Source organism: Microplitis demolitor, chromosome 3 (assembly GCF_026212275.2).
Source record: "Microplitis demolitor isolate Queensland-Clemson2020A chromosome 3, iyMicDemo2.1a, whole genome shotgun sequence".
NCBI lineage: Eukaryota > Metazoa > Arthropoda > Insecta > Hymenoptera > Braconidae > Microplitis > Microplitis demolitor.
In genome coordinates this window covers 15,374,374-15,389,718 of record NC_068547.1, presented here as the reverse complement: position 1 = coordinate 15,389,718, position 15,345 = coordinate 15,374,374, and the positions used below count along the sequence as shown (strand labels likewise).

Here is a 15,345-nt window from a genome sequence, read left to right as displayed (position 1 = left end):
GTTTTAAACATTCATAAAATATTATAATAAATAGTTTTATGTTTTCACTTTGATTATAGCCACAATTTCAAACCGATCTCCTTGAAACTTGGTATACGTATTTTGTGAGTGATTACCTTGATCGAGTTCGAAAAATGAGCTTGATCGGTCAATTAGCTTAGAAGTTATAGCATTTCAAAATTTTTACAATGTCAAAAATTCATATTCTTACTTACTCTTTCTTAGATATTTTTTGAATGCTATAACTTATCGACTTTCTATCAAATTCACCTGAAAGCTCTTCAAATAAGCTTTCATTTTCATGCCTATTTATGTGCCTAGATCAATGAAATTTCATATCTTACCACTCATTAAATGAAATTTTGCTATTGCATTGGTTCTCCTACTTTCAATACAATTTATAGAAATCTAACTACTGTATTTTTTAGTAAATTTATAAAACTGATTGAATTTATATTATTTCTGTGTAACACTTATAAAATCCTAATCTTTCAATTCAAGTGTCTATATTCAATTTGGTTTTATTTACAGTGTATATTACTGATTTCAAGTATGACAGTTAGATCTATCATAATTGATTCTATAGTAAAGAACACAGAATACTTTTTCGTAGATAATTTTTTTTTCTTTAACTTCAATTTTTGCGATTCAACTTATCATTCCGATAATTTTTTCAATTTTTTAATTTCAATTCTTAAATTTTATTGCATGTAACTTAAAAATTTTTGTTGTATAACCTTGAGAATATTCGAGAATGTTAAAAAAAAAAAATTATTTTGTTATTAATGTTTATTTGAAAGGATGAAATAATCAAATAATGAGAAATCTACTTCCATTTCGGTTGCCGAATTGCCTTTTTTAAATTGTTGTATAATCCAAGATTTTTAAATTTACATTAACTTGATCTCGAGACATTGATTGACAGTAGTAGTGATGTAACTTCAAAGCAGATTAACACTAAAAAAAATATATATATTATAAATATCTTTAAATACACTTTTAAGATTTGAAACTGCTTGAATGTTTTATCGAGTCGCGCAATTAAGATCAGGTAATCTCTGAAGTCTAACCAATTAAGATAATTTATCTATTTTTTAATTTACAATGCACGCATCAGTAAACACTGCAAGAGTTGATTGGCTTGATTTGAATGGAGTACATTAGCAATGTATTTAATAATAAATAGATCCACTAAATAAAATGATTAAATAGTATTACAAATAAATTATTAACAAAAACATTACAATAAAATATATCATATACATATTTTGTGTTATATTGAATTAAATTAATAAAAAAAGACCGACGTCAATATTAATAATCCAATGAGTAAAACGCCCTCTAAAAAATATATTGTTTATTATTATGATACATCTTTTACTTATGATTAACTTTAATTACGATGCGTAAAAATAATACTAATCCCCTACCACAGACTATAACTTCATGAAAACATCGTTTCATTATTATTCGACGTAAAATTAGCAATTAGAGTTATGCTATGTGTTGTCTCATGCACACTTAATTAATGTCTTGTTATAACTATATTATTACTGTTAAATGTTTCTAATTTATTTAAATGAATCCTGGAAAAAAAATAAAAATAAATTATTTTAACGAATAAAGAAATTTATTCTATACTTTTTTTTATTAATAAATTGATTTTATTTACTTCTATTATGAAATATTATTTTTCTACAGTGGATGTATTTTTTTTTATTAATTAAAAAAAAAAGAAGAGAATTATTATTATTGATGATAATATAAAAGAAAATATTGGTTGAGATATTACAGTTGGATAGTTTATGAATGCAAAAATGAAAACAAATTCAGTGTGGTGGAAACGTATAAAAGTATTGCCCAGAAAGTAAATGAATGAATAAAGAGTAACTGAGAGAGTGTGATAATAAAATAACTAAAGAAAGAGAAAGAGGTGGAGAATTGAAGAGCCGAAGGAAAAGGAACATGAGGGGTGGAAACCACGACACAAGGGATTTAATATGGAACCCGAGGAAATTGGATTTAAATAAATTTGAATACTTCTAAAATTAGAGCCCTCCCATGACGTCCACGTGGAAACGTAATAACGTTGAGTTACCCCGTTATATATGTATATATAAATTTATTTCTTCTTTTTCCTCATATTCTTCATACTTCTCCTCCTCTATCTGTACTTCCTTCACATCTTCTCATCTTTATTTCCTTTACCCCCACCAATCCATTATTACTTAAAATCTCTTATTCTCTCCCACTCTACCATATTCTCTTCATGTCCTACTTATTTCCTCATAAAACAACGATAAACTCTCTTATTATCAAACATTTACATTTATAATAAATTTTTTTATTAATTCTTAATTAAATTTATCAATTCAATTTAATACTATTTCTTATCACTAAAAAGCTTTCAATTTGATTTCATAATTTATGTTTCTATTATACAGATTAGATAATGATACATATTTAATAAGAATACGGCGACTAAAATATTATTGAAATAAATTTAAATAATCTTAAAATTTAGTGATAAAACATTTCATCACAAAATCTTAGCAAATAACGTTAATGAAGTTTGTAGTGCAACAAAACTTGCACCACGTAAGTATAAGTAAAGATATATATATATACAAGTTTTGAAATTAGTTGCCGCGAGCTGTTGACTATAGTGTGTAGGGTAAAATATATGTACCCTCTAGATGAAAAGTTGTTTGAAAAATTTTTTTTTCCTTTGCTTTTACTTTTATTTCTTTCTTGAGAGTTCACTTTACTCGTTGGATTAGCACAGTATAGAACCGACATTAATTATGAAACACGACTAATCCTCTTGGCCAATCTATTCTCACTTTATTTTTTTTATTCGCTCTCTTACCCCTTTTTACGCGTGTTATCCAAAGAGTTTCGGCTTAGTATTTTATTTTTATTTTTATTACCCTAATACTACCGGAAAACTTGTTATCTGGGTTAACGTAATTAGTGTAGACATAATTCATGTCATCTTAATATATTTATATAAAGCAGTATCATCATCTAAAGCAGCAATGCTTAAGCGATAAGTTAATGAATCATATATATTTTATGTTATCGCTTTATAAATCTGACGAAATTTAACTCGTTGATTATTGTGTATAAATATCATTTTCTTTAAAGCTAACGTATATTTATTTTTATTTTATTTTCTTTTAGTCTATTTAAACATATCTCATTTTATCTTGGAAACTTGCCATAATTTTTTTATTTAAAACTTGTTTATTTATTTTTAATAAAACTAAAAGCTTATTTTATTTGTATTATCATTTTTAAATAATCTTATTGATTTTATTCGTGATTGAAAAGACAATACAGTTTTCTTTATTTAAAATTACATTTAAATTTAGTTTTTTTATCAAAACAAAATAAATAAATCAATACAATCTGAAAAAGAGAAACGAAATTATCAACCTGCGAAAAAATTGCCTTCGTCATTTTTAAATTCCCGCTAAAAAAATTGAAAATTTTCAAAAAAAAAGAAAAGTTATTAGTTTCGGTCCGATTTTCAAAATATATATAGGTCCTATAGGACTCTATTCTGGCTATTTTCGAGATTATGGTTGAGTGTATGTATATGTGTGCGTATGTACGTATATATGTAAATATTCTATTACTTTTGAATGGATAAACCGATTTAGATCTTTAAGGTGGCATTCGAAGCGGCTTACTCTCTAAAAATGAATTAGTGAAATTCTTGCGAATCAGTGGATAGTCACTATTTCTACAGCTATAAGTATACCACTAATTCAACCAGTGGTATACTTATAGCTGGTTCCCAATGAATATTTACTGATTTGAAGTGAATTTCACTGATTCATTTTTAGAGAGTATTAATTCCTATGTAAAAAATTGCGCTTGATCGATACAGTACGTTTCAAATTATTCGAGGTTCGAGGAAAAATGTTTTTTTAAAATAATTTATATCATATTCCATGGATTAATTCCAAAATCTAGTCAATTCGAAAGCTCTATAAGTCGCATCAAAAAAATTTAAAAAAAGTGTTTTTTTTTTTTCTAATAAACTCAAAAATAACGAGTTTGATTGATCCTAATAAAGTTATAGCGTGTTAAAACTAAGAACCTGCGTCGAATTCCGCTTTAACAACCAAAATCTGATAATTAATTTGAAGACTATCGGCGATGAAAAATTAAAAAAATAAAAATTTACTCCATTTTTTTCGGACAATGCATATTGAGCTCAAGGAACTCAAAAACAGCGGGAAGTTTTAAAGCTGGCTCTCAGGGTCAACCGTCTTTCAGATTTTTTTTTTCATGATTTTTTTTTTCTGTGTACAGAAGTTGCCAAATTATTTTATTCCAACAAACAACTCCATCAATAAGTAATAAAATAAGTGTGTACACGGAAAAAAAATTCCTGTTGCTGCAACAGAAGGCAGGTATGTTGCAGCAACAAGCATTTTTTTTCCGTGTAGAATTCCCTGAAAAAAAAAATCATGAACCTGTTTAAGCAAAATTGTTAATAAATTATTAGAAAAAAAATTGTCAGCTGATTTCAAATTTACAAATTTTTTACCCAAACAGCTCAGTCTATTGTACCCCTTCCCCCCTCAGATATTACAAAATGAAATTTTGAAAATAATAATATTATGTATGATGTGTAGAACAGACCATATGGAGAAGACGTATTTGCATTCACTTGTCACAGTCTATAAAATATGTCTATAGTTGTATATAAATTTTTTTCTTCCTCAATAATAACAATAAAAATAATAATAATTCGACTGATGTTTTATAAAAAAAGGTCTATAAAGGATACGACCCCTCCGTCATGACTCGTAACAGTTGTCAATCTGACAATCAGGATAATCCCTCATGCCTGTCAAATTTATATCCACTTTTCAACGTCTTTCTTTCTCATCGTTTAACGACCCTTCACAATCAGATTAATAAATGTAATTTATATAAACTTTTAAAATAATTAATAATACACCGTAAGTCACTTCAGAATTCATATATAATTCAATTAAATCATGAGAAGTTTTAATTTATTTTTAATTCATCAGGGATAATTAAACTCAAGACGGAATTACGTCAACTTTTAAAGTTGAAAAAAATTTTAGTCTCTGTAACATTCCATAATTACTGATAATTATCATTAATTATACTAAAAAAATTTCAGAGTTAAAAAAAAAAACTAAGTTATCAGTCATATCGTGGTTATTTAACTTTACATCATAATTATTAAATTACATGTTTGAAAAAAAGCAAATATGAATATATTATTCAATTGTCTTTCATGATAATTATTTAGTCTATTTATAATACCGAGAAGTCACTACCAATTACTTCAATTCACGTGCAAATTCAAAGGAAAAATTTATCAACTTTATCTTGATCATTTGATTTATCTATTTTGATCATAAAAAAAATACGTCGTAGTATCATTTACGTATATATAAATATATATATATATGTATGCATAAATTTTTTTTTTAAATTAAATCTTTTTTTTTAACACAAGTGCTATAAAAAAAAAACTTGTATTTCGCTAACTAATCCATATTATAAAAACGTAAAATTAATAAAACTGATAAAAAGACAGCACAATAATTAGTTATTAATTATATTCAATTCAAATTACAATATATATATATTCATAAACATTGTTATAGAAATGTATTTCTCAAACAATTAAAATAAAAAAAAATTATATATATTCATAACGAAGCAGATTAAAATATTAAAAAATATGAGGGGATTAATTACAACTTTCTCATTTGTATTGCTGAACTTTTAAACTGATACCAAATTCGTGGATCTATCTTATAAAATTATAATATCGCTAATGATAATCTTCTAGAATCATGAATTTTTTCGATTTTCCCTAGAACTTTTGTTTCTAAACACGAAAAAATATTATTAGTTGAAAAAAAAAAAAATAAATAAAAGCAAAAAAAAACAATGGTAAATTTTTTACTTTAACTGATCTATGATATTTAACGTCCATGATAAATGTCTGCTTAAAAGCAAATACTGATGACAGATAATAAAAAAAAAAAAAAAAAAAAAAAATGAATTTAAAAAGAACGATGGGGTAAATTATTTAAATAATTGGCAGACATATTTCTCATACTGTCATAAATATCATACTATTTATTATATTTTAAAATATATTCAACAAATTATTGATTTCTACTATAATGAAATGACATAATTTAATTATTCAAAATTTATTTATTGGTCGCCTGTCTTTCGATTACTACTTATTATTTGAAGCCGAAAGTAAAAATGGGGTAGAAGTAACACTTGTGGCCACTGCTTCAATTTTGGATATTTAATACTTTATTTTAATTAATAAAAAAAAATTTCAGAAATTTTCATCGTAATAGTGTGATAATAATATTATTGAAAATATCTAAAAAATTAATCATATCATTGCGTATTTTAAAACTTATTTCATTTAAATTTTACAAGTGTCTAAAACTGTTTAGAGGTGACCAAAAACGGTATCTCTGCCCTAACATTACGCAATAAAAATAAAAAAAAAAAAAGAAATTTTTATTAAAAGATAAAACAAATAAAATGTCATGTTGTCATGTTTAATAGATACAGCATCAAATTTTCCTTCCATCCCACCAAAACATTAATTTCTACCTCTCTGACGACTCATCCCCCACTTAAAACTATAAAATCCCCACCATAAAAATTATGTATCCCCACCATAGGTAAGTCTTGGACGCGTCCCTCCAGTCATTCCCGCGCCGACCGCCACGAGGAGCGCGCGTCGTTCAATTACGTTTATTCCAATACCACGAGCTCGTGTTGTAACATAACCACGTTTTACTCTCGTTCAAATAATTTTATCTTCATTCTTCATTACTCAATTTAAATAAACATTAAATAACCGTACTATTATTTATTATTATCAATATTATTTAATAATTATTATCAGTCAAGTATACTGAATTGAATAGTTTTTAATATACTCACGTTTATCAATATTTGCATATATATTTATTTAAAAAAAAAATAAAAGTGAATTTAATATAACTTTTCATCAAATACACTATTGAGGATATTGAGGAAATAATTATTTGTTCAAAAACAAGTGACTGTTGTGTAGTGCCACGCACGGATTAGCGTTATTTAAACGCACAAGTGATTAAGATAATAAATAACTATTGGTTATTGGTTTTAATAATTAAATATTTAATTACTTTATGGTGACAGTGTAACGGTGCTAAACTGGATTCCATCTTATCAACGTACCCGGCTGAGCCGGTAAGTCTCGGAAATGACTTTTATTTATTTTTAAATTATTACGATTGATTGTGAAATATCAGTGTCTTTATAAAAGAAAAAATAAGTTTAATTAAAATTATAGATTTGAATTGATTAGTTTTTTTAAAATCAATTACTTTATTGATTTATTTATTTGTTAACGAATTTATTCACAAGTTTTGTGAAAAAAAATTATTGGAGTTTAGTTTAGTTATAAAATAGTCTCGTCAAATTTTGCGAATCCTGGCGCCATCTTCTGCAGTTCTAACGTAGTTTTTAATACGTGAGATGAATACAAATGGAAATGAAAATTTAAAAAAACCAATGGCTGGAGCATTGTTACTGCAATAATGAATTGAAGCCAAAAAGCTTTAAAATAATAAAAAGTTTTCTGTGTCTGAAGCCTATTCAATTTTTTTTTTATTATCAGAAAAAAAATCATAAAATCGTGTTGTTTGTTCAGTAAATCGTTTTATTTTGTTTGAACAGCTACGAAAATTGTTGAGAATATTTTCTATCGTCAGAATTAAATATTTTATTTTAAATTACTATGCATATTAAAAAAAATTTTTTTTTCTTGGAATTACATGAAAATAATATTTGATTTTTATTTTGATATTTCATTTAAATTTTCAATTGTTAGTATTTTTAAAGCCGTTAATTCTTCTTGGAATTCATACTCTTAAAATATTCGAATAAAAATCTTAACATAATTTAAAAATAAAAGTTAAAAATTTTTTGTGTTTAATTACGATAGTGAAAGCAGCAGATAACTAGCAATTTATTTATTTTCAAGTAAAAATAAATATCAATCAAAAAAATTGAATGAGTATCTGCGATAAATTTTCCTAAATTTGTATTTATTTTTAAATAATATGCAATTAATTTATAAAAATAAAATAATTGTTGACGTTTGTTATTTTCTACCGTGTAAATTTCATAAAAATTTCCTTCATTTAATTAATTTTAATTGAAAAAAAAAAAATAAAAATAAAGTAATATTATTAGTAATTAATAATTAAAAAATAATTAATGGTTCATTAAATATAAATATATTTTCATAGGATAAATAAAGTAAAAACAAATTACATCTATTCTTGTAATTAAAAAGATACTTTCTATTGTCAATATAGACATTTAATTTACATTTCAAATTACTAGTCATTAACTTTATTGAATAAATTTTTTATTCTAAATTTAATTATTTATTCAAGTATAATTAAATTTTAGAATTGAACAAAAAATTCTTACAGACAGGCAAAATTAAAAAAAAATCTAACATTTAATCACTGAAATTGAAAAAAAAAAAAATTAAAGAAACCCATTATTTAACATAGACATTTACATACGCAATACAAAATAAAAAGAAACTGAAAACATGTCAATGATTAAAAAAAAAATTAGATAGACGAGATGATTACATATTTATTACAAGATGATTAATCAACGATCATTAATTAATTTCCATTTACGATCAGCAATTTAGATACATCTATATCTGATTTAATATTTATTTTATTTTTATTTACTATATTAAATTCTTTCAAGAGATATAAAAGTAATTAAACAGTTTTTTAATTATTTTTTAATCGCGGCAGTTAAGTTTTCTTATTTAATAACTCGATACATGGGTAAAGACTGTTAGCCAAAAACACACTTTGGTATATAATAAAATGAAAAGCTTTTATACTGTGTTATCTAAAATGGAAATCGTAATCGAGTGGCTTATCAAATTCACCAGGAATTAACGTGGATCCACAACTCATGCATTTAAAACTTTTTTTTTTACTTGCCGGTTTTACATCGTTACTTTTTATTATATTATTTATTTATTTTTTTTTTGTTTTTATATTCATCCGTTGTAACACCTATGGAAATATTACCTAAAAAATAATATATTTTATGAGAATTTCGTCCTTGGAAAGTCATTAGGATTGATCACGTCCGGTGATTTAGATCAATAGATTGATGAGTTTAGTTGTTGTATATATTTATACACATATATATGTAAATATATATTGTCGTATCGTGGCAAAGTATCGTTTGTAACGTTGACACCACAGTTTTTCCAACAAACCGATGACAAACGCTTCAATATATCTCTTCCGTAATACATTTTTTATTCGCGTTTTCTTTGTCATTTATCTTTATTTTTTCTTTTTTTTTTTGACTTTGTCATTGATTGACTAACTCACCTGTCATGAATTTCCGAAAAATTCATTACCCTTCAAAAACTTTAATTTTATATTTTATATTCAGTCGTTTATTTTTATTCTTCGCTGATATTTTTCATTTTTATTTTATTTATAGTTTTTAATGCCGTTAAAAATTTTAACAACGAACCGTCGGAAAAAAAAATTTTTTATTACTATCTTGTAGATTTTCCACTACACTGTAAGTACATTAAAAAAATTAAAAAAAAAAAAAAATGTCGTAAACCGCACGGCAGACCTAATTTTCTAGTGGAAATAAAAAATACCGGTTATCTTTAAAGTTTGTTTTATTCCCTCGGTTGTTTAAGTTTTAAAAAATACTTCAGTGGGTATTCATTAAATTCGACCGTCGTCTGGGTCAGGTATAAACATCTGTTCGTAATTTTTTTTAATTTTATCGTTAGATTTTAAATTTTACCTTCATTTTTCATTTTTTTTCTTTTGTTAAACCTTTTGAAATACTTCCCTCATATTTTTCAATTTTAAAAAAACTATTCAAAAATCTGCTTCATTAATTATTTCAAATTTATAAGTATATATAATAATTTTGTGTTTATTTATTAAATAAATAAAAAAAATGTTATTTGTGTTGAACTCCGAAAAAAATACTCAGAGAAAAAAAGATTTTTTGGCTCAAAAAATTTTTACTTGCTCTAAGAAATTTTCTGCATTATGAATTGAAAATAAAAATTTTCTTGGAGTGAGAAAAATTTTTCTTGTGCCAAGAAATCTTTTTTTTTTGTGTAGTAATATCTCGTAAGGGAGTAAAAAAAAGTACTTATTACATTTATCGTCTTCGTGAGTTGTAGTTTATTCTACATATATATAAAATAATATAATTTAAGAGAACAAAGATAAAAATAGTATCGAAAAAAGATATAATAAAGAGAGAAATCAGTTTTGTTTCTTTCCCAACGTTTTGTTCCATCATTCATTGTCAGATTGCTTGCCATCGTTAATAAAAAGAAAAAAGATATTACCTGACTCGTTTATTCTTTAAGGACCCTATTAATACTTTTCTTCCGGGTTATTATTTTTTTTTATCTAATCTAAAGTAAAAAATAAAAATAAATTGAACATAATTAAAAAAGTTTTAAACTTAATTTTTTTTTTCTATTTTGCTTGTTATATAAATTAAATATCGATATATACTTAGAACAGTTCTATTAATGAAAACAAATGCACTTGAATGATAGTGGAAATATTTTAAAAATTTCACGAAATTAATTTAACTGAAATAGAACCACAAATAAATGAGGGTTTTTAAATATAAAATATAATAGAAGAAACCGTATATAATTAGTATTATCTTTGAATCTCTCTGTTATAGTTCAATAAAACGTAATGCACACTCCATAAACCATTTAATTGAATTGATTCAATTGAACGAATATCAAACGTTTGCGATTCCAGACTACTGCATAAAATATATAAATTTTAATTAATCATACATTTATTATATATGTATGTGTATCTTTTGTGTGAATTGAATTCAGTTTAATTAACAAATAAATGAATTAAATATTATATTTTAATTTTCTCATACAAAAGTAAATTAAACATTGATTATTATTTTTAACTTGGAATTAGTTAAATTAATTTGAAAATTTTTATTAAAGTATTGTTCATATTCTAATTGACATTTGTATGAATAAATGTATGAAGTATATATTGTTATTATTAACGGAAATATTAAGTTTATATTATGTGACATATAATTAACATAAATCATGATAAAGACTAAATTATTAATACGTAATGAAATAAATCAATAACAGTCTTGTGAATATATATTTCATTTATTATAGTACAAATAGTATATATACTATTTAAAAAAAATAATTGATGTTGAAATGAAAAGGATATGAAGATGATTTAATACAATATAATAGATTATTATAAATATTAATTGAAGAAATTAATTTATTCTCACGTCAATAACCAGTAATTAATAAATTAATTGTGCCGATTTATTAGAGTAAAGTGGGTTAATTGCATTCATCAATGTCGTATATTAAAAGTTAAGTTACGAGCTGGTGCGAGATTAAATGAAAGAGGAAGAGAGAATTGTATATTTAATATAAACTACATTATTATTATTATTATTATTATTATTATTATTATTATATATATTTAAAATAATGATAATAGTAATAAGAGAATATATAGGGAACAATTTAACTTTGGGTTGAATGCATTCGTGTGCCGTTGTCGAATAAAGGACAAAACTTTTAGTAGATGAATTGCAATGAGAAGTAAGAGCGGATTTCCAATCAGTTTATAACTAAACGAATTTCATTTCCGTATTTCAGCATTAAAAGTTATTAAAATAACAAATACATCAAAATGTCATGTGTAGTTTATTTCCAATTACTCGTCTATAATTGCTTTACTTTGTAATCGAATTTTGGTTTTATTTAAATTAATGGTATTATTGTTACTTTTTTTTGTTATTTTGTACAAACATAAATTAATTTGTGATGACTCCATTATACATGTTATCATAATTATTATTGTATAAATGATAAACAATCGTTAACAATTCACGAGTTAGTCCAAGTTTTAATGAATGTATTATCTAAATACATTAAAACTACAACGCTAGGCAAGCGAATTAACAAACCACTCTGAATGTAAATTATTCATCGAAATAGCTCGCACAGATTACATTCTCGGGGTTCTCTAAAAAGAAAACATTACGAAAAAAATATCCATTTTTTTTCGTTTAATAAGATTAAAAAAGATATATATGTACTGAACTCTACATCTCTTTCTTAGTTTCTCGGCTAATGAAATTTTTAACAATTCGTTATACTCTCCTTCTTTTTTTTTTTGTTATAAATAATTTAATTTTGTTTTTTTTTAATACATTCTTTCCTTTTGTCATTTTAATTTTAACTTAAACAATAAATTACCATGTTATTCCCCTAGTTATTTTTTTACGACAGAATGATTGAGAAATTTATACGTATCATGCCTGATCCACCTTTTTCTTTGATGTCTCCAAGCGGTTTTACACTTTTAATTGCAATTAACACTTTCAAAGTCAGGATGGCTTTGATATCTACTCTACCTCTCATTTTCACTCTTATTTTCTCGTCTCTTCACGCGACACAACACCCCTATTTTTTTTTCTTGTACTAGGTTACGTTATCTTAGTTCTTTATACACTCGTATGTATGCATTAACACGTTTCATAACACGGCTCGTGTCACAGACCTTGGGTTAAAACAAAATTCATATACAATAAAAAAAACGAAAATAAAAAACAATATAAATTTTTTTCTCAAAATAAAAATTACGTATTTCATGTGGTCCTATGAATAAGTATGATTTTTATACATGTGTGGAGTTTAAAAATAGCTTGATTAAAAACATGCTATGTATAAAGAGTACATTTTTCTTTTGTAAGATTGTATGTTAATTTTTCGTTTACATTACTTTTTTTTTTCTTCATTAATTTTTTCACTTTTCAATTTACTAACAGCTCAAGTATAAGACTTTTATCATAAATTATTATTATAGATGTATATAAAATATATGTAGTTTTGTAACCGTGACTTTAATTAATGTAGATTATTAATGGAAGAAAAAAAATCATGTAGAAAATTAAAATATCTAATGTCAGTGAACAGATCATTTATTTTCATTTCTTTCTTTCATTTCTTTTTCTATACATATACATATTATAACATATCGTTTTAAAGTCTGACTCACGGTTTATTCATGGTTCGTCGAGCACAAGAGAATTCTCAAGCATACATTACGAATTATATTAAAAACAAACCTGTGATTTTTTTATACATATTTTATTTTTTTTTTATTTTTCATATTCCATTTGTATTTGCTAGAAAGAATTTTAATTAATTTATTTTTATACGGATTTAACATTTATTTTATTTTATTTTGTTGAGAAAAAGTAAGAATATAAAAATTTTTTTAAATAAATCGCATTAACTGACGTTTGAAATTATATATACATATCACAGTTCATTATTAAAAAATTAAATCAAGAAAATAATCGTTCATTTAGAAAGTTATAGATTTAAATGATAAATTATTATTAACATCATGACAACTGATTTTATTTATTTTGTACTTTTTTTATTCAAGTTTAAAGTTATACCATATTTCATACAATTCAATACAATAATAAAGCTTACAATATAATAACGAAGGTGGTTTTATTTAAAAATCTTCTTTACATTTCTCTTTATTATGGTATCTGGTTTTTTGCTGTATAATCGTCCTAACCAAGATTTTTTTTAGTCCATTGTATAATCGTTATGATGTAGCTGAACATGCTTGCCTGCTGTTAGTGTGTATTGTAAAGGTATTTTAACGTGCAACACGAGCTTTTAACTTTAACTAAAATCTTGATTTTTTTTTATTATTATTATTATTATTATTATTATTGTTATTTATTAAACTTGGTTATTTAAAATATTTCTTAATACATTGAGACTGTGAAAAATCGGGAGTGAATATGGATTTTATATCAATTCGAATTTACTTTTTTACTCGGAGTTGCTGAGTTTGAAAAAAAATCATTCCGCATATTTTTTTTTTAGCCGAATAATTTCGGAGTGATGTGAATTTTATTTTGATTCGTGTCCACTCTAATCCAGAGTTTTGATGTTAAAATAAAAATTCCCGGTGGAATGAATTTCACTTCGAAGGGATTCATTAAAAAATTATTCACTTCGCGTTTACTCCGGACTTAATCTGCGTTCACTTGGCAAATTTTTTAACGTTTTGGCGATTATTACATAATTTTTTTTTTTTTTTTTATAGTGTACTGTATGAAATATTCTTTATTACTGTCTTTGCTCTAATATAAAATTTCGTACTAATTTTTTTATTTAGGCATTGATTTAAAGATGATTTAGGTGATCGAAATAGAAAAAGGTTGTCATATATGCATAGTTTTATTTAATAATTGATAATAAAAGTCCAATTATTAAAGTTTTAAAATAGACTTGAATTAATAAATTAGAATTTCGATAAAAATCACTATCTATCATTATTATTCTTATTATTATTATCAATTTAAATATTAAATTTGATATACATATTTATTCTTTATGTACACGTAAACCTTCTAAAGCTTCTATAAAATTTATATCATAAATTCAAAGTATTCTTGTATTTTTTATTTAATATTATATTTAAATATTAATGAATTTACAAAGGAAATATTTTTCAATCGCTATATCGCAAGGAAAGGAGACAAGACGTGATTTAACATAATGGAAAAGCTTTTCTTTCAACGAATTTAAAGTTTATTTTACGGAATTTTGTGTAAAGCATCATTATAGAGTCTGTTTATTTAAAGTATATCTTTCTTTTCTTAATTCTTTTTTCATCTTCGCTGTGTTTCGTTTTTATATTTTTTATTTCATTCATTTATTTTTTTTTTTGCATATTTTATAATGGACATTTTAAATTATTTAAGTTGTATTTATTAAAAAAACCTTTTGAATATTTAATGTATTATATAAACGGATCAATTTATATTCTTTTTTTTTATTAAACCGGATGTTAGTTTAAATTTTTATGAATTAAAGTTAATTTACGAGTCATAAAAAATAATTATTAAAATATGTTATGTTTGATTTCTTTTTTTATTATAATTTTTTCAACTGACAAATTATGAATTTATTTCCATTAGTCAACATGAAAAATAAATTTGTAGGATACACAATTGAATCAATAACAATGACTTTCTATTTTATACAAGAATGACTTAAAAATCATATATATTATGTATTTTTATTCGTCGTAAATTCTTTTGCACGACAGATGGTACAAAAATACTCTTGTACAGGTGTGTTCTCAGGTGTCCTCTCTTTTATGGAATTCA

At 24.2% G+C, this 15,345-nt stretch overlaps 1 protein-coding gene across 4 annotated transcripts in view; it reads left to right on the top strand.

Annotated features, from left to right (window-relative positions):
- Nucleotides 1–15,345, top strand: part of LOC103569605 (TOX high mobility group box family member 3) — a 385,809-nt gene that overhangs the window by 309,931 nt on the left and 60,533 nt on the right. The window contains exon 1 of one of the 4 annotated variants that reach the window (XM_014440002.2): nt 6,754–7,269. The exons of the other annotated variants lie outside the window; for them this stretch is intronic. The gene's annotated coding sequence lies outside the window, so the exon portion shown is untranslated. Of the gene's footprint in view, nt 1–6,753; nt 7,270–15,345 lie in introns of those variants that run through there. 4 annotated transcript variants of the gene reach the window in all.